This window comes from Symphalangus syndactylus, chromosome 9 (assembly GCF_028878055.3).
Source record: "Symphalangus syndactylus isolate Jambi chromosome 9, NHGRI_mSymSyn1-v2.1_pri, whole genome shotgun sequence".
Lineage (NCBI taxonomy): Eukaryota > Metazoa > Chordata > Mammalia > Primates > Hylobatidae > Symphalangus > Symphalangus syndactylus.
Window position 1 is genome coordinate 102,432,472 of NC_072431.2, and position 18,092 is coordinate 102,450,563.

At 41.5% G+C, this 18,092-nt stretch overlaps 1 protein-coding gene across 2 annotated transcripts in view; it reads left to right on the forward strand.

Moving 5' to 3' along the window:
• The window catches only part of JAZF1 (JAZF zinc finger 1), a 354,333-nt gene that overhangs the window by 170,933 nt on the left and 165,308 nt on the right, over positions 1–18,092 (forward strand). The window lies entirely within an intron of this gene.

Genomic DNA, 18,092 nt, shown 5'->3' on the forward strand with positions numbered 1-18,092 from the left:
GACAGCTGAAGGGGAAGGGGAGGTGACGCTGTGAACAGAACCTGGAGAGTGGCAGCCTTGCAAGGGGGATGACTGCCCTCCCAGAGCTGTGGCCCTAGGTGGAGCATAGCAGCTGCTTCCAAAACCATGCCTAGCTCAGGAGGGAGTAGAACAAATACTGAACCACCCTCTCCTTTCACCCCCTGATTTTCTCTGAACCTAACCAGAGGCAAGAGAGACTGTGTAAAACAGTGCTTGGCACACGGAACAGGACACAGAAAGGCAAACAGGATAATCAGAACCAAAGGTATAGAGTGTAGATGAGGTATGTGCAGAGGACGGGAAGAAGTTAGCAGTTGCTGGAGTGTAGGAGGCATGTAGAGAACTAGAGATGAGTTTGAATAATTTGATTGATGGAGCCAAATTGCAAATGATCTTCTGTGTTTTACCTAAATCTCTTATCATATAAGCAATAAAGAGCCATGTGTGGGAGTGGACTTAACACATGACGTTATTGATTTGTAATTCAGCAAGACTCGAATTTTTTTGAAGTCACCATTTAGGACTCATTAGTCAGTGACAACATCAATTTAATGGGTTGTCATAACATTTTTTAAAAATGCAGTGGTGACTGGGTGTGGGTGTGGTGGCTCACGCCTGTGATCCCAGCACTTTGGGAGGCTGAGGCAGGCGGATCACAAGGTCAGGAGATGGAGACCAGCCTGGCTAACATGGTGAAACCCCGTCTCTACTAAAAATACAAAAAATTAGCTCGGCATGGTAACATGCGCCTGTAGTCCCAGCTACTCGGGAGGCTGAGGCAGGAGAATCGCTTGAACCTGGGAGGCAGAGGTTGCAGTGAGCCGAGATCGTGCCACTGCACTCCAGCCTGGGTGACAGAGCGAGACTCTGTCTCAAAAAAATAAAAATAAAAAATAAAAAATAAAAAAAAAGCAATGGTATTATCAAGGTACATCACATATGGTGAAGTTTAGTAATGTTTTGTGAAACTTTCGTATGTTTGGGTCTGGAGGGGTGTACTGGTTATGATTTAAAATGTATGTCTTAATGTGAGTTGCATCAAAAATACTGTAAAAACACTGAACTGATTGGCTAAAGTAGGAAGGTGTGGGCTGAAGGGAGGAGAGATTGACAGGCAGAGTAGTTCTAGATACTCAGCAACTACTTTTTTTTTTTAAAGTATGTTATCTCTGCATTCCTTTTAAAACCAAGCCATAGAAATGAGGACACAGTATCTTTATTATATTGAATCCATGTCTAGAGCATTAAACCTCATCTTAAGTAAGCCTAGAAAATCCATCAGAGTCTTTGCCTTCCATTTGTTGAAACTCAGCTGATAGTAACGTTTACCAAATCCCAGAGGTCTCCCGAGCTTCTCTGAGGAATCTGATGCCTTGTGATTACCTTGATAATGTCTATTTTACTTAACCATGATAGAAAGTTTTGCATTTGGCTTGAATGTGTGATAAAATCATTTAAATGTATCTTGGTTTTATAAATTGAAAGGCTGTCTTTTATGTATAAAACAAGTTAGTCGATCACACAGTTTGTAGTGAATCAGAATGGCTTTTAATAAACTCAGCTTAAAGCTAGCCGAAAGGTTTTCTATCTCTACTGAAAAGTCACATGGCTCTTTGGAAGAACTTTTGAAGAACTTTTCTGATGCAAGTCCCTACTCTTGCAAGAGAAAAATCATAATCCGAGTGCGTGTGTGCACTCAAGTTCCAAGGATAGCAAAAGTAAAATGAAATCTAAGTTCTTTATACAAATAATTCAGGTTTCTATTTTAGTGTACAGTTTAAGCCTTCTCTTCGCAGAGATTATTTGCCAGAGAGACTAATGAGTTAAGACATGACTACACTGGGCTATTCCTGCTTGAGAAACAATGACTCTCAGGCCACCTTATCTTGGAAGCTGAGGTAGGTCCTTAGAATTTATACTGGAATTGCTCAATTAAAATGTATGATTCACACAGTGGTTCACGCCTATAATCCCAGCACTTTGGGAGGCCAAGGTGGGAGGATTCTTTTTTTAATTCGCTGAGCATAGTGGTGCATGCCTGTAGTCCCAGCCACTCAGGAAGCTGAGGTGGGAGGATCTCTTGAGCCCAGGAGATTGACATTGCAGTGAGCCATGTTTATGCCACTATACTGCAGCCTGGGCAACAGACACTATCTCTAAAAAAAAATAATAATAATAATTAATTTTGAAAATAAATAATTAAAATGTATGATTCTCACTTAAAGCTTGTGAGGGAGTTGGTGCATATATCATTATCTTCTTTTCCTAGGTAAAGAAACTGACTTGATGAAATCTCTAAGCTAGAAATAATTAGAACCTGGACTAGAACCTCTGGTGTTTTTTAAAATCAGTCACCCAAAGGAGAAACTTAATAAAAGATGCAGGTGCAGTAACAGTGTTGCAGCTTCTGTCGTGGGTTCTGATTTCCATCAGAATTTGTCTAAATATTTCACCTCAGTGCTTCCAAAGCATTCCAGCATTCTATGAAGCACTTTTTAGCAAGGAAAAAAAAGAACTCTAGTGGGGAATGCTAGTAATGGGAGAGGCCGTGCATGGGGCGGGGGCGGAAGTATATGGGATATCTCTGTACCTTCCTCTCCATTTTGCTGTGAACCTAACACTGCTCTTTTAAAAAATCTAATTTTTAAGTCTTTTTAAAAAAGGGAAAGAGGCATGGCTCAGACCTGTATGCTTTCCCATCCAGCCGGTCACCTGGTCAATTTGTATTGATTCCTGACACCATGGCAAATGAGGCCAAAACCAACCACTTAATTCAGAGAGCTGCCTGCCAGCCCCAAGAGCAATCTTAGTGTCCAGAAATAATTTTTTTTTTTGAGATGGAGTCTCAATCTGTTGCCCAGGCTGCGGTGCAGCGGCCTGATCTCGGCTCACTGCAACCTCCGCCTCCCGGGTTCAAGCGATTCTCCTGCCTCAGCCTCCCCAGTAGCTGGGATTACAGGCACGCATCACCACACCCGGCTAATTTTTGTATTTTTAGTAGAGACAGGGTTTCACCATGTTGGCCGGACTGCTCTCGAACTCCCTGCCTCAGGTGAGCTCCCACCTCACCACACCCGGCTAATTTTTTTATTTTTAGTAGAGACGGGGTTTCACCATGTTGGCCAGACTGGTCTCAAACTCCTAACCTCAGGTGATCTGCCCACCTCGGCCTCCCGGAGTACTGGGCATGAGAAATATTTGGGTCCAGAAATAAATCTATGCCTAGAGTCAGACATGGGCAATCAAAAACATAAACTTTATTGGAAAGATCAGGAATACCATACTTTTACCTGCTCCTAAGTTATGGGGCTGTTGACGTCCCATTACAGTAGCTGGATAGCACTTAAAGAGTGGGAATTGGGCAAGGTGGGGTGCCTGGAAAGTGTTCCATGTGCTTCTGGGGCTGTGTGAGATGATGTTGGGTCATATAAGAACAAAAATGTTTTATACTAATAGTTACATAATGCTTATTTTAATTTTGGTATAAAAATCCATGTTCATTTATGGAAGAGATATAATAAAATCACCTTCAAAGTTAAAATACAAAGGAAAGGCCACCCGGCAATTTAATTTGAGAGCATTGTTACTGAACAGTGTTGTAGGGCTCCATACTACGAAACCAGTTATTTCTACTGAGGGGAAGCAGCAAATGTGGTCAAATAGCACATACTTTGAAGTCAGACAAACCCAGATTTAAGGCTTTCTCTCCTGGTCCTGTGATTTGGGCCTTTTCTGAGCTTTTTATTTTCCTCTGGGAAGCGGTGAGGGTCAGGACATATCTCCCTTACAGGATTTTCATGAGGACTGCACACCGAAAGCAATTCATTTTGTATTGACCCATAGTAGACACTCAGTGATAGTAATAATATCTTTATTATCAGTTATTATTGCTACTTGAGAACTATTGATTGTTCCCAAATGTAATCCCACAACGCAAGCACTAAATGCTTTCAGACCTTACTACCTAAAATAATAATGTACCTAGTGGGTAAGTTTTTGGTGTTTGGGGGTTTTTTTTGTTTTGTTTTTTTGAGACACAGTCTTGCTCTGTCGCCCAGGCTGGAGTGCAGTGGTGCCGTCTTGGCTCACTGCGACCTCCGCTTCCCAGGTTCAAGCGATTCTCCTGACTCAGCCTCCTGAGTAGCTGGGACTACAGGAGCACACCACCACACCTGGCTACTTTTTGTATTTTAGTAGAGATGGGGTTTCACCAAGTTGGGGTGATCCAGCTGCCTCTGCATCCCAAAGTGCTGGTATTACAGGCATGAGCCACTGAGCCCGGCCCCTAGTGGGTAAGATTTATTAAGTATTTATCATGTACCAGCCACTGTGCTCTGTGCTGTCTATGGCTTATCTCTTTTAATCCTCTTAATAACCTCTTCATGTGTAGGAGCTATGAGTCACTGTCATCTTTATCTTCTGAGAAACTTGCTCAAGTCACACAGAAAATAGCAGACTGTCAGTAACTACCATCTTACATTGTCTAAAGAAATTTAAGCCTTTTTTTGTTTTTTTAAGCAACAGAAAGTCCAGAGTTAATTCCCAGAAGTCCTTCCACAGAAGCCAAGATTGTCAGGAGCCATCTGCCAAGTGCCAGATAACTGAGAAGGTCCAGGGACTTCCCAGACACCCAAATTCACACCATCAGCGAGATCAATCTGAGTTACAGCTCAGCATGCTCCCCTACTCATTAGCAAGTAGAATGAATACACAACCTGCACAGAATCAGGAGCAATAAATCCCCAGCTAGCACATAACCTCTGTGGCCCACGAGCCTGAACACTGTGTTCCTGGCTGCCACCTGGGTGTGGAGTCGGCATGCATAATGCTCTAGCCAGCCTGGCAGAGCCTCTTGGACCAGAATTTGACCTGAGTAAGCTGTGACCTATGTGCACTTACATTTGGTAACTCTTAGGCAGAGCCATCCAGTCAGTCTCTGTCTGGATGTTCAGCTCTTTGTCCCTGTGACTTTTTTTTTTTTTTTAAGCAATGATTCGGCTTCCCTGGGAGATAGGAAGTAACGAAGGCAATTCCTTTTGCCAAATCCTTGACAAAACTGGCTTCCAAAATACAAAACTAATATACTTGGATATGGCCTGATTTGTTACCGAGGTGAATAGTAACAGCACAGGAAAACCACACTGGTTCTGGCCAATCTGACTTACAGAAAATTCTGAACCACAGAACAACTAAAGTGATGTGGTTTTATTAATTGTAGGCACATACTGTGAAGAAAAATAAACGGTTCCCTGTCAGAGGTCTTGTCAGAACACCCTTACCGAATAGATGAAAACCACTCACAATTCAAAGATTGTGATTTGGTTTTCGAAATACCTGAAAACACTAACTTGTCTACATAATTACTAAGCTTAACACTTTCTGTATAGAAAGTGAAAGGGGGGGAAATAAACCTGAGTCCCAAGTGAAGTCAGAATTTAATGATTTCGGGTAGGTCTTGTGGTTCACGCCTGTAATCCCAGCACTTTGGGAGGCCGAGGTGGGCAAATCACTTGAAGTCAGGAGTTCGAGACCAGCCTGGCCAATATGGCGAAACCCCATCTCTACTAAAAAAACAAAAATTAGCTAGGTGTGATGGTGCACACCTGTAATCCCAGCTACTTGGGAGACTGAGGCACGAGAATCACTTGAACCCAAGAGGTGGAGGTTGCAGTAAGCTGAGATCATGCCACTGCATTCCAGCCTGAGGGACAGAGCAAGACTTCATCTCAAAAAATAAATAAATAAATAAATAAATAAATAAATAAATAAATTATTTCACTGGATGTCGGACTTATACAACTTTTAAATCACTTCCAATAGTTCCTTTCCAGTTTCACAATTGCCTTTTTAGTTTGGAAGGGTAGGAGGGATGCAAATTGGTGTAAATAACTTTCCCAACCAGTTCTCTATCCCTTTTCCAGTTTCTGAGCCTTCTCAGAGTCTGTAATAGTAATTGTCAGCCCTGATTGCATATTAGAATCTTTGGGGATGGGTCTTGGCATCAGACTTTTTTTTTTTTTTTTTAAGTTACCCAGGTGATAATAATGGGCAGTTCTGGCTAGAAACCACTGGCCTCTAGGCTCTTGTTGCTTTAGAAATGGCTGAAACCACAGGAGACAGACTCACAGATGGGATCATAGGCATCAGGTATTAGGCCTCTAGCATGGGTGTTTCTTCTTAGCTTGAGAACACCTACTCCAACTGGCTCATCAGGTAACCCCCCTTTCTGGTTATCCCTGCCATTTCTCTAAAGTCCAGGTACTTAAATCACAAAACATGCAAATAGTGATTCTTACACTTTATTAGGAAAGCTGATACTTCTACACTAGATTATTCTTAGATCAATATAAGTCACATCCTCTATAATCCAGTCTGCTTGAGAGCTGAGACCTTTTTATATGTGTGTTGGCAGGGGTGGGTAGGGGCAGGCAGCGGGGACCTTCAGTGCCTAGCACCCCATACTTGATGTGCATATTTGGCCATCTGTAAATATCCATTATTGATTATTTTCATCTTATTTTGTGTTTTCCTGATTGGGCTTACTTCTTTATCAACTTCTTTTCCTTCTAGAATCTAAGCTTGTCCTAAATTTATATTTGAGTCAAGGGAAAGGGAGGAAAATTTCTTTCAGTGCAGACAGGAGAGATGTCACGGTGCATGTAGGTTTCAGGTAAATGTGATGCATGATGTCAGAGCTGCCCTTTAAAGAAAAAAAATTTTGGCAGGTGGAGGTGGGATGGGTTATAGGAAAAGGTGAGGAACAAATGGGAACAGATCTGCATTAATAAATATTCAGACTGAGCCCCACTCCTATGTCAGTGTTTGTAGGTGGTGTTATTACATGTAGTATTGGGTGATGGAAGTTGTGCACACTCTCATTTTTCACTTTAATTGCCTGCCTGAAAAGATCCTGACAGCTTCAAAGGTTACTGCTGGTTGTATTGTTCATAACTCAGAAGTAATATGCATGTGCAATTTGCTTCATTATTGCCCTCTAATAACTAATTCTGGAGAAAGTCTTAAAACGACCAAAAGAGCCATAATTTGACATGATGATTTTTTCCTCCTCTTTCTTCCAGTCTTTAACCATCCCTGTTTAGAGTTAGCCACAGAGGCTGTGGTGATTCAGGTGTGATTTTACTCTGATTTTCTTTCCATGCACTTAGTATGATACATTTTTAAAGAGGTTTTTTTTTCTTTTAAATCCAAGAAAATAAAATGAAACATGAAATATTTCATGTTTCAGATGAGAGTTTTAGGTCCAACAAAATAAACCAGAATTCCATTTGTTTTGTATTTCAGTCAAGTTTTGGTTTGGCTTCATGTAATTGAAAAACCTTCAAATATATGGCTTAATTGGAAGATAAGTTTATTTCTCTCACTTTAAAGAAGGCTGGAGGTGCTCAGTTCAAGAGTAGTACGGAGCTTCACCCAATCAGGGATCCAGACTCCTATTGTGTTGCTTCACCATGTATGACTTCCATTCACAAGATTATCTCATACCCAGAATTTCAGGCAGCCTGAAAGAAATCTACCATATTAAGGAGGCTTCCTGAAGCCTTATCCTATTGGCCAAGACTTAGTCACATGAATGCACCTGGCTCAAGGAATGCTGGGAAATGTGGTTTTTATACCAGGAAGCCATGTTTCTAAGCATGATGGAGGGAAAGAGGGGAAAATAGCCCTTGGGCAGCAGCCAGCAGTCCCAGCCACACTTAAGTGAGTGATGAATTGTTAGATTTTCTATGTATCATTATGCCACATAAAATGAAAATAATCCAGAACAATGCAAATTTTAGTTTCAAAACGCCTTATGGACTAAAGAACTGAGCAGTAGTTACACTTAACATGCTTGCTAATTTAATCCACATTTCAACCCTAGGGTGAAAGGACTATCCTTATCAACTTCTTGTGGATGAAAACAACTGAGGCTTAAAGAAGTTACACAGCTAGGATTGAATTGAGGCAGTTTGACTTGTATGCAACACCAAATGTGCCAATGAGAGGTCAATTGTCATAGTAAGCCTTGGAGACTCGGGTACCAGATCAAAACTGAACTCAGGGCCAATTTTTATTCTATTCTTTTTCCCCCCAGTCTTTCATAGTCATCTTTTGGAAAATTTACCATTCAGTTGGTTTCAAATGCAGCACAACCTCTGGCTTTTAAAAAATCCCTGCTGGAATTCCACTGGGCCTAGTAGATTCTCAGCCAATATTTGGCCAAGTTAAATGATAAGCGAGTTTTTAATCAGGGTAGTTGGGGTTTTATGGAATATCATTGTTTTGTTTTGAGAGATATGCTTTGGTTCAGTTGCCTGTTGGAATGTGTGGTGTTATGATGGGATTCTTCAGCACTTCACTTCCTATCTATACCATGAGTCTTTTATCTCCGCTTTGAGTTCCAGACTTCTTGGTTCTGCAGAATATCTTACCACACGTCAGAAGCAGACCTCATATTCTTGTCTATCAAACTCCTTTTCACCTTCTAGTTACTTCTTTGTTTTGTAATGAAATACTCAGATCTATAACATAAGAAAAATCTTCTATTTCCAGTTCTTTTTCACCAAATCTTATATTTCTACATCCCAGTTTCCCGCCGCCCCCCAGTCCTCCCTGCCACCACTGGTTATTTTTCTAAAACATGGGCCTTATCAGTTTATACCTTCAGTGCTCTGCATCGTCTGCAGAACGAAGTTTGAACTCTTGGAAAGCATTGCAAGCCTTTTGTGATGTGACCCAATCTGCATTTCAGGTCTCTTGCTGAGTTCCAGCCCCACTGACGTCTTGCCACTCCCTGCTACTTTCTATTAAATACTTCTGTTTATCTGCTCAAACTGTCTTCTATTCAGACTCATCATTTTCTCATCTTTTCCGAATGTGGATTTAGTTCAAGACTCATGTAAATTTTTCTTTCAAGAAGTTCCCCTGAGTTGCACAGAGAATCATGTTTTGTTTCTAGAGTAATTAGTATATTCCTCTATATTGACAAACATTGTAGTCTGTCTTAGATTATTGGGTTTTTTTGTTTAGATTTTTGTTTTGTTTTGTTTTTGAGACAGGGTCTTACTCTGTTACCTAGGCTGGAGTGCAGTGGCACGTTCTCGGCTCACTGCAACCTCTATCTCCCAGATTCAAGCGATTCTCATGTCTCATCCTCCCATGTAGCTGGGATTACAGGCACGCCACCATGCCTGGCTAATTTTTGTATTTTTAGTAGAGGCAGGGTATTACCAGGTTGCCCAGGCTGGTCTCGAACTCCTGACTTCAAGTGATTTGCCCGCCTTGGCCTCCCAAAGTGCTGGGATTATAGACATGAGCCACTGCGCCTGGCCAGATTATTGTTAACTGTGAATTCTGTTCATCTTTTTCGCTCAGTTGTGAACCTACTGACTTAAAGTTTCCCCTAAGCAACTAAACATGGCAAGAATTCAATGTCATTTTTAAATAAATTCAATTTATTTGTCTCCATTAAGAAAATAAGAACTGGCTAGGCGCTGTGGCTCATGCCTGTAATCCCAGCGCTTTGGGAGGCCAAGGCCAGTGGATTGCTTGAGCCCAGGAGTTCGAGACCACTCTGGCCAACATGGTGAAACCCCATCTCTACTAAAAATACAAAAATTAGTCGGGTGTGGTGGCGGATGCCTGTAATCCCAGCTACTCAGGAGGCTGAGGCATGAGAATCGCTTGAACCCGGGAGGCAGAGGTTGCAGAGAGCTGAGATCCCACTACTCCATCCTGGGTGATAGAGTGAGACTCTGTCTCAAAAAAGAAAGAAAGAAAGAAAAAAGGAACACTTACCTAGGTCCAAACAGCTTCTGTGTTATTCTTCTCTTGTTGTCTCCTCACCAGCCTTCTGGCCTCTTGATTTAGACTGCAGAAAACAACAAATTATCACCTAGAAGCAATCTAGGAGCAATAGCTCTGTTTCTCATAATATTCGTGTAGTTTTAAAGCAGGGTTTCTCAACTTTGACATTATTGACATTTTAGAACAGATGATTCTTTGTTGTAGGCGCTACTCTGCATGCGTATGTAGGGTGTTCAGCAGCATCCCTGACCTCTACCCCCTAGATACTATACTGGAACCCTCCCTCCAATTGTTAGCAGACTTTGCCAAATATCCCAGGGCAGGATGGGGGGGTCGGGAGGTTGCTGCAAAATTGCCTGCAGTTCAGTACCACTTTCTGAAGTATCTCTAAAAAGTGTCTCTATAAATATTCTACAACTAATACTAATACTACAACTAATACTCTTCAACTCCACTGCTTTTCCGCAGTATCCACAGACTTCTCCCCTATGCTATTCTTAGGTTTCCCGCCCTCACCTGTGAATGATTCGCTATGCTCACTCCCTTCAAAACCTGGCTCAGTTCCCATTCATCAGTAAAGCCTTCCCAGATTAGCCCTCTGTCCCTTATTATTATCTGCCCTCTGTCCCTTATTATTGCCCTCTGTCCCTTATTATTGTGAATTGTACATCATTTTATAGCCCTCTGAACATCTGTGCTTGGTGGGATGTGTTTTGATGGAAGTATATATCCTGGTAAAGTCATTTACCATGGGCCTGTTTTCCCCTCCTGTTTGCCTGACTCTCCAAGGCAGAGCTGTCTGAGCTGAATTCTTTTGTATCCTCTGTGGTACTGCATGTCCAGGGCATTCATTCATGTATTCATCATATATCATCGTGGGCACTGATTTATTTACAGAACACTGGGCTTAGGATTTGTGGCCTCTAAGATCTGGTTCCTTAAGAAGCTGCCATTTTAATGGGCTGATAAGACATATTTGCAAATATATATGGTACGATGCATGCTGAAAGTACTATATGGGCCAAAGCCTTGGAAGATGGGTAGGATTTCCTTGGGCAAACAATGTTAGGCAGAAAGAGGGGAAGGTTTTCTTTCCATAAACAGGTTTTTGCCTTCCAGCCTTCAGAGATGAATTCGAGAGCCTCATGTTCTTGCCTTTTCTTTTGTCACTAAGCCTCACTCACAGGCAGCTGTCTTCTCTTCCAGATACCTTCTCATAGGCTCTTTTCATGAGCAGGGGAGATATACCAGCTTCTTTATGATCTTTTGTGTTGCGTGCTGGTTGGATCCGTCATCAGGTTCATTTCTGGAGAAAGCAGGCATGTATATTTATTTGTGTGTGCACGCAAATTAACTTGGTCCCAGGATTAAATGGGACCAAGTTTTGGCCTTACTCCAGTTTGAAAGAATTTTATTGTTGTTTAATCTCAGCACCTTAGTCTCCAGGGCTGCTATATACAGATGTGCAGGCTGTATACTTCACAAGCATATCTTGCATCCATTATGGTTTCTGGCATGCTCTTTTCTCACAAGTAACAAGGCGAGAGCCTGGGTGAACAAAGCACACCCCATCACCACTGAAGAGTGTGAACTGGTAGTGTCATTTTCATAGACAGAAGGACTATACATCTTATACTTGGGGAAAAATTCAAGCAGTCATTGATGGTCCTACAAGCTGGATAGACTGGTAAAGTTGGGAAATATCCTAGTCAGAATTATTTTTAATCATTTTAACCTTCTGGTCTGCCAGGAATAGGGAAGGTTGCAGCAGCAGCTGATTTAGGCTATGGAGCATTGTCCAAACAGTTCTTGGTTGAATAATGTTTATTCATTCACTTGTGGCAGGAAAACTCAGGCTACAAATGTGAACACGAAGGCTTGTTTTAATAGATGGTGTTATTGTGCTGCGCAGTGTCCCTGACTTTTAGATATTTAACTCATAAAGTTTACAGCAACACTTAACCGCATCTGGATTTCACATTGAATTTGGGAAAGCAAGAATCTCACTGAAATTTGCACTGACTTCCCTGTAATGGAAATTATGGCTTGGGAAAAGTTTCAAATGACGTGTCTATAAACTAAGGAAAAGTTGATCCATTCAAAGGCTAGTTATGTGCAATTGTAGAATTTTTTTTTACAAGGGCCATTGCCAACAAGCATTATTTGTTTCAGCAGCTGAAGTAAACTAGCCATGAATTAAAAGTTGGTCTTTGTAAATTGTTGATGCAACAAATTCAGTCTTCAAAGTGGGGTAAAAGTTGCAGCCAACAGAACAATGGGGCTTTTAAGAAAGTATAAAAAAGACTATCTATACAGAGACCAGTGTTACAACTGGATAGTAGCAATGAAATGTCTTTAGAGGATGAGCAGCATTTTTAATAGTCCAAATGCTGGCCCAATAAGACTCAGGATGCAGGGCTTCTGGTCCTAGCCCTGCCAGTACCGAGTTTGTGTAAGTAGACATGTCACTTAACTTCCCAGGCCTTGATGTGTTTGTTCCTTTGCTCGTGTCTGCCTTCCTTCCTTCCTTCCTTCCATCTTCCCCCCCATTCCTCTCTTCCTCCCTTCATTTTTTCGTCCTGCCCTCCCCATTTGTTTGTTCTGGTTTCTCTCATTCACGTTTAAGACTTTTCTTCCAATGTCGAGAAACAATTTGTTGACTGTTCTTGGCTCATATTTAAAGCCAAGGCAGGCTGAGCTCAGTGGCTCACAACTAATCCCAGCACTTTGGGAGGCTGAGGCAAGAGGATTGCTTGAGGCCAGGAGTTGAAGACTAGCCTTGGCAATATAGCAAGACCCCATCTCTAAAAAAAAAAAAAAAAAAAAATAGAACTATTGCTCAGCTATGGTGGTGCATACCTGCAGTCCTATCTGCTCAGGAGGGTGAGGCAGGAGGACCTCTTGAGCCCAGAGTTTGAGGCTGCAGTGAGCTATGATCTGATTCCACCATTGTACTCCAGCCTGAGCAATAGAGCAAGACTTTGACTCTTAAGAAAATATATCACAGCAATAAAAAGCTGCTAGGAGGCTCTGGGTAGAAGCATGGATGGAGCTTGTTGACCATGCACTTAACTGTAGGGAGATCGTTTAATTAAGGAATCACCAGATGTTGGCATTGGTAGTATTTTCTCCACACCCACTTAACTGAATCAGAGAAGAATCCTCCTGACTGGTTACCATTGTTATTGGGAGCAGTGGAGTTGGCATATTTCCATTTTAACTCCCCTGTTTTCAGCCCTGCACTCTCCCCTCTCCCCCCTCCACTATGGTTGGTGTCCTGCTTTAGTGTCCCTGGATAATCAACCTTTTAAACAACCCCCCTATTTTCAGACCTGAACCTTCCCCCACTTGCCTTTTGCCATACCTGACACCTCTAAGTCTGGGACCTATCAGGGTTTCTTCAGGGGCTTCAGATCCTGGCTGTGGGTCTCCCCCACTGCAGGTACTTGAGACTGTATCTACTCTAGGTCTTTGTCTACTCCTGTATGGGTTTTCCATTTTCCAAAACACTGGTTCAAATAACTTACTTCCTGATGCCTCTGCTGCCATTCTTCTATCCTTGGTTAGTTTTTTATTCATTCATTTCTATTTTAGTGGGGCTTTGGATGGTGAAGGAAACAAATGCCTTTGATGAAGCTGCTACCTGTAAGCAAAAGCCTTCAATTTTCTCATTATAAAAATAGTGGATCAGTGTATTCCTTCAGCAATTACTTTTCATCTCCTACATGCAGGGCACTGAGCTGAGTGCTAGAGAAATGAAAGAAGTTGAGACAAGTTCTTCACCTCTGAAAAGTGTGGAAGGAGGAGAGGATATGCCTGGATAACATCCCTGCAGGGGCATAATTGCAGTGCTAGTACTAGGAACACAGTGGTGCAGAGTGAGGAAGAGGAGGATGCAGCAAACTCCACACGGAATGTTGTGGAAGGCTGTGCTGAACAAAGTCTACAACTCTGTGGCTTCTCAAGTTCGATAGCTGGGGGAAGGCCAAGAACAGACAGCACCCATTAGTTGTTGCTGATTCCCAAGAAAAGTGTTGTATCCAGCCCAGATCTTCAAAATTACTCATCTGGCTGGGTGGGCATTTGCCTCCCCAGGGTCTTCCAACACTGCAAATCCCCCACTACCTTCCCACCCACATCCTCTCAGGCCTCCCACTGTTGCTGTACACAGTTAAAAAAGAACCTGGTGTTTGGAGGATATCGAATTTGAACAAGTTCTCAAACGGTGTGATATCACATCTTCCCCACACTGCTACCTCCCAGCCTGTGAATAGCACATTGCCCTTAGAGGCCTCCCTATTTTTGTTGAGACATTGTGCGGGGTTTCTGGCTTTCTTACATTATAAGTAATCCAGGTTATAAAGTGTAGACCAGCTAAAGCATAGCCAAAGCCCAAGAGCTCATTAATTAGCCTCACTTGACCAGGCAAATAACCCTGATAGAGTTTTCGTTTAGACTTGACAAGAGCACTGCAAAAGGCTATTCTTCAGAACTGTGGCAGTCCTGATGCTTGATGGCCATTGGTTCCAGTGCTGGAAACAACAAAGCTGATCAACATGGGCTTCACAGAGACAACAAGGTGGTCTGTGGTGTTCGCCTTTCCTTGGTCACGTTGCAGTTCCAGTTCCTACTGAGAAGGGTCTGAATGCTGTCCTTTCCTTATTTCTGCTATCCGCCTTGCTGTTTCCTTGTCACTTGAGAAGCAATGGGAGCTAGTGCTGTGACCCCCAGCCCTTCGCAATGTAATTGAGTCTGTAAAACCATAAGTTACTAGGACCACAGGAGCTACAGAAAGCTTTCAATTTGTACCCGTGTCTAGTGTTACATAGCCAAGTCCTTGTAATAGAGCTGTGCATTCAGAATCTCATCCCCCGAGTTAAAGATAGACACATTGCCATCTAATGTCAAGAATGCTATGTTTTAGAAACTTTGAAATAAGCTAGTATAGGTGTTTATCACTTGGGTATTTTAAAATATAATTTAATATGTGAATTATTTTAGCCTCCAGTCAACCTGAAATCTGTGAGTATGCAAGGGACTGTGCAAGGAGTAGTCTAGGGCGGAAAGCAGCGTCATAATCTCTGTCGGTGCTGTGTTTGGCCCTACCCTGCCCTGCTAAAAAAAAAAGTTGAAGTTTGAGTTTATCTTCCTGTCACTTCTTAGTGATACGAAAGTAGTCGAATGTTGTTATGTGGCTGTTGACAGCCATGTTATAGAAATGCTTACTCTCTTGCCAAGTTGCAAGCTTAAGGAGCCTTGTGTGGTTATGAAAAAACCAAGTGCTTTTATTCCATAGACCATTTGCTGAGGTGGATTATATCTCTGGGCAATTGTAGCCAATGTTATTGGCTACAATTTTTATCGGCACCATAAATGTGTGCCGTGGCCATCTCATTTCATATTCTATTCCTTAGTGTAGCGATTTATCATGTTCAAAAAATGTCTGAACAATGTGGCATGGTATAAGGAAGTTCTTCCTGTTGGATTTAGTAACGTCTAATGAATAGTGTTACTCTTTCCAGTTTGTTCTGATTGTATCCTTTCTGCCCTCATATAATCCTCATGAGGAGTATGTCATTGTGTAGGACGTGGGGATCTGTCCTGCTCTGAAAATCATACTCTCTTGTCTCTCTCCTCCTATCCTGTGGAGAGTTTTTAGCATCAGACAGTTACATTTCTGTCAGGGAGGGAGAAATAGTGAAGGCAGCTATTATACTTTTACTGAATGTGAAGTGCTCAACGGCATAATTAAATCCATAAAATGGTGAGTCATAATCCCCACACACCAGCCAACCAGGAAGCAAGTGACAGAACCGACATTTATTTGTGACCAGCAGCTGATTTTACTCCTCCGGTAGCACTGGTGCAGGCTCTCCTGATTTGTGGCACCAAGTGCCTAATTTCATTTTAAGATTTCAGCGCTTTAATGGATATTCTAAAGGTTGCCTAAGATTTGTTTGAAAAGGAGATTTGGGGACCTGGTGGATGTCTGTCTAGAAGTTCTGCTGTCTTGTTGGTTACCAGAGTACATTCTAGAAAAAGCAGAATCCTACCTGAGGTGCTTCCAAATGGTGTTTTTTTTGTTTTTGTTTTTTTTGTGATGGAGAGGGTGGTGTTTGGAAGCTTCCAGAAGTCTGTTTCCCACTTACAATTTGAGGATATGTGAGCCTAAGTCTAGAATACTGAGGTGCTTCCAAATGGTGTTTTTTTTTGTTTTTGTTCTTTTTGTGATGGAGAGGGTGGTGTTTGGAAGCTTCCAGAAGTCTGTTTCCCACTTACAATTTGAGGATATGTGAGCCTAAGTCTAGAATAGGTTGTGGAAGATGATGAAGCAAATTAAGAAAACAAAACTTTAAAACCTTGCTTTGCAAATAAAGTGCTAAACATTCTTGATTTTTTGTAAATCAAGATTACAAGATGCAGTTTGTGTGATCAGCAGGAGCTGACTCCATTTATTTGAGCGTCAAAACTGTAGACATTTATATAAGGTACTTCCTTCCCATTTCCCGAAGAGATTCTAGAGCTCGAAGAAGGAAAAGGATAATACAAATGTATCTTTGTACACATACACACGGTAGAAAATAAAAAGGTAGTCTGGAGAGGTAATATTTAGAACATTTTAGAAATTATATAATTTGGGAACAAAGGAAATCTTTAGAAGATGGTTTGTGGGAATATTGTTAGTTTGGGGAATGTCAGTTACAGGAATGAAGACAAGCAAAAGATTATAAAAATGTTTATGGGCCCCTTTTCTCCTTTATACACAAATTTTAGACTCCAAATGGTGCCCTTTTCTTTCAAAATAATACACCTTATTAAATCATGCACCAGATATCTCTATGAAGGATGGTTTTTAGCGATTCAAGTTAAGCCACGGTCTCAAAAGCAAGCCTTTTGATCATCAGTACCTAAACTTGCGGTGAAACCATTTTGTGAGCACTTGAGAAATTTTCTACGTTGCCCTGTTCTTTCTTATCTTCCTCCTTGCTTTTCATTTTCGTGGTTTTTATCTCTAATTTCTTGTTTCTTACCTCGTTAAGCACCTAGAAAGACCTTGTAGGATTGGCATGTCAGTCACCATTTGCACACATGGCCCACCCAGCATACCAGTGCGCAATTTCTTTGGACAAAACACCTTTCCTTGTTGAACATTTTTCTACTGTCTCCTCCAGTGAGTATCTTCCTCTCAGAAGCATGGATATATGTTGGGATTACAGCAAATTTAAATGAGTGTGAGTAAGAGTTGCATTTGAAAACTGCATTTCCCCTTGAAGAGTAGTTTTCTTGTATTTAGAGAACCACTCCTTTTATCCCTAGGCCAGAGATCAAGGAATAGCCTCAGTTGCGTGTGTACTAAGGAAGCACAGAGCTACTGATCTGTTCTCATTTGCACTGCCAAAACCTTCAGACTCGACTTGATGGAGCCATTCAGAGAATCTTTGTCTCTTGTTTCAGAATTTGGCTTTCAGGGACCTGCAGTGGCAAAGACCCAGGAAGCAGGATTTCTGAATAGTGTGTCCCTGAAATTCTTGGCATAGAAAAAACAATAAAGTGAACATGAGAGTCTTAATTTTATCACCACGAATAAAACTGGTACTACTGTCCAGTTTTAGTCTGGGAGTTAAAAGCAGTGTAAATTGATTTTTATGCTGTCATTGTTGCCACCCGTGTTCTCTGCCACTGTATCTGCTTCCCTCCCCCCATCACCTGTTAATGCGCTTTGGAGTTAGTGGACATAGCTTACATCTACCATGTGCAGTAAACACTTCCTGTGCAAAGGTGCTGGAAACAACATCTGTCATTACATCAAAGAAGGGGTTACTGCCAAGTGCACCTGGAAGGTTTCTAATAATGAGATAGTTTTAAGTGAGTTTATAATGAAATCTGTGTGAAATCTATGAACATTTTTCTAAGAAAATAAAATTGTGTGCTCATTTTCTTCCTTGTATGTCCTTATTACATAAACATTGTTTATACATATATTTATACAGTCATTTCTCTATGTGAGAAGTTTGAGAATACATTTCTGACTGTGAAAAATACCTTTTTGGTGCTGTGCTGGAGAAAGCACCATTATAAAGCGTTGCTATGGTGTTGAATTCTGCCTCTTTGAGGGGAAAAGTCCTCAGGTGAATGTAGTGTTTGTTGACTCTGAACCAGTATGAGAATTTCTGATTGAGAGTCTAGAAAAGTTATAATAAACTCATTATACATTTTAAAAAGAGAAGAACTGCCTTTCAGAATACGAATCCAAATGCAGAAAA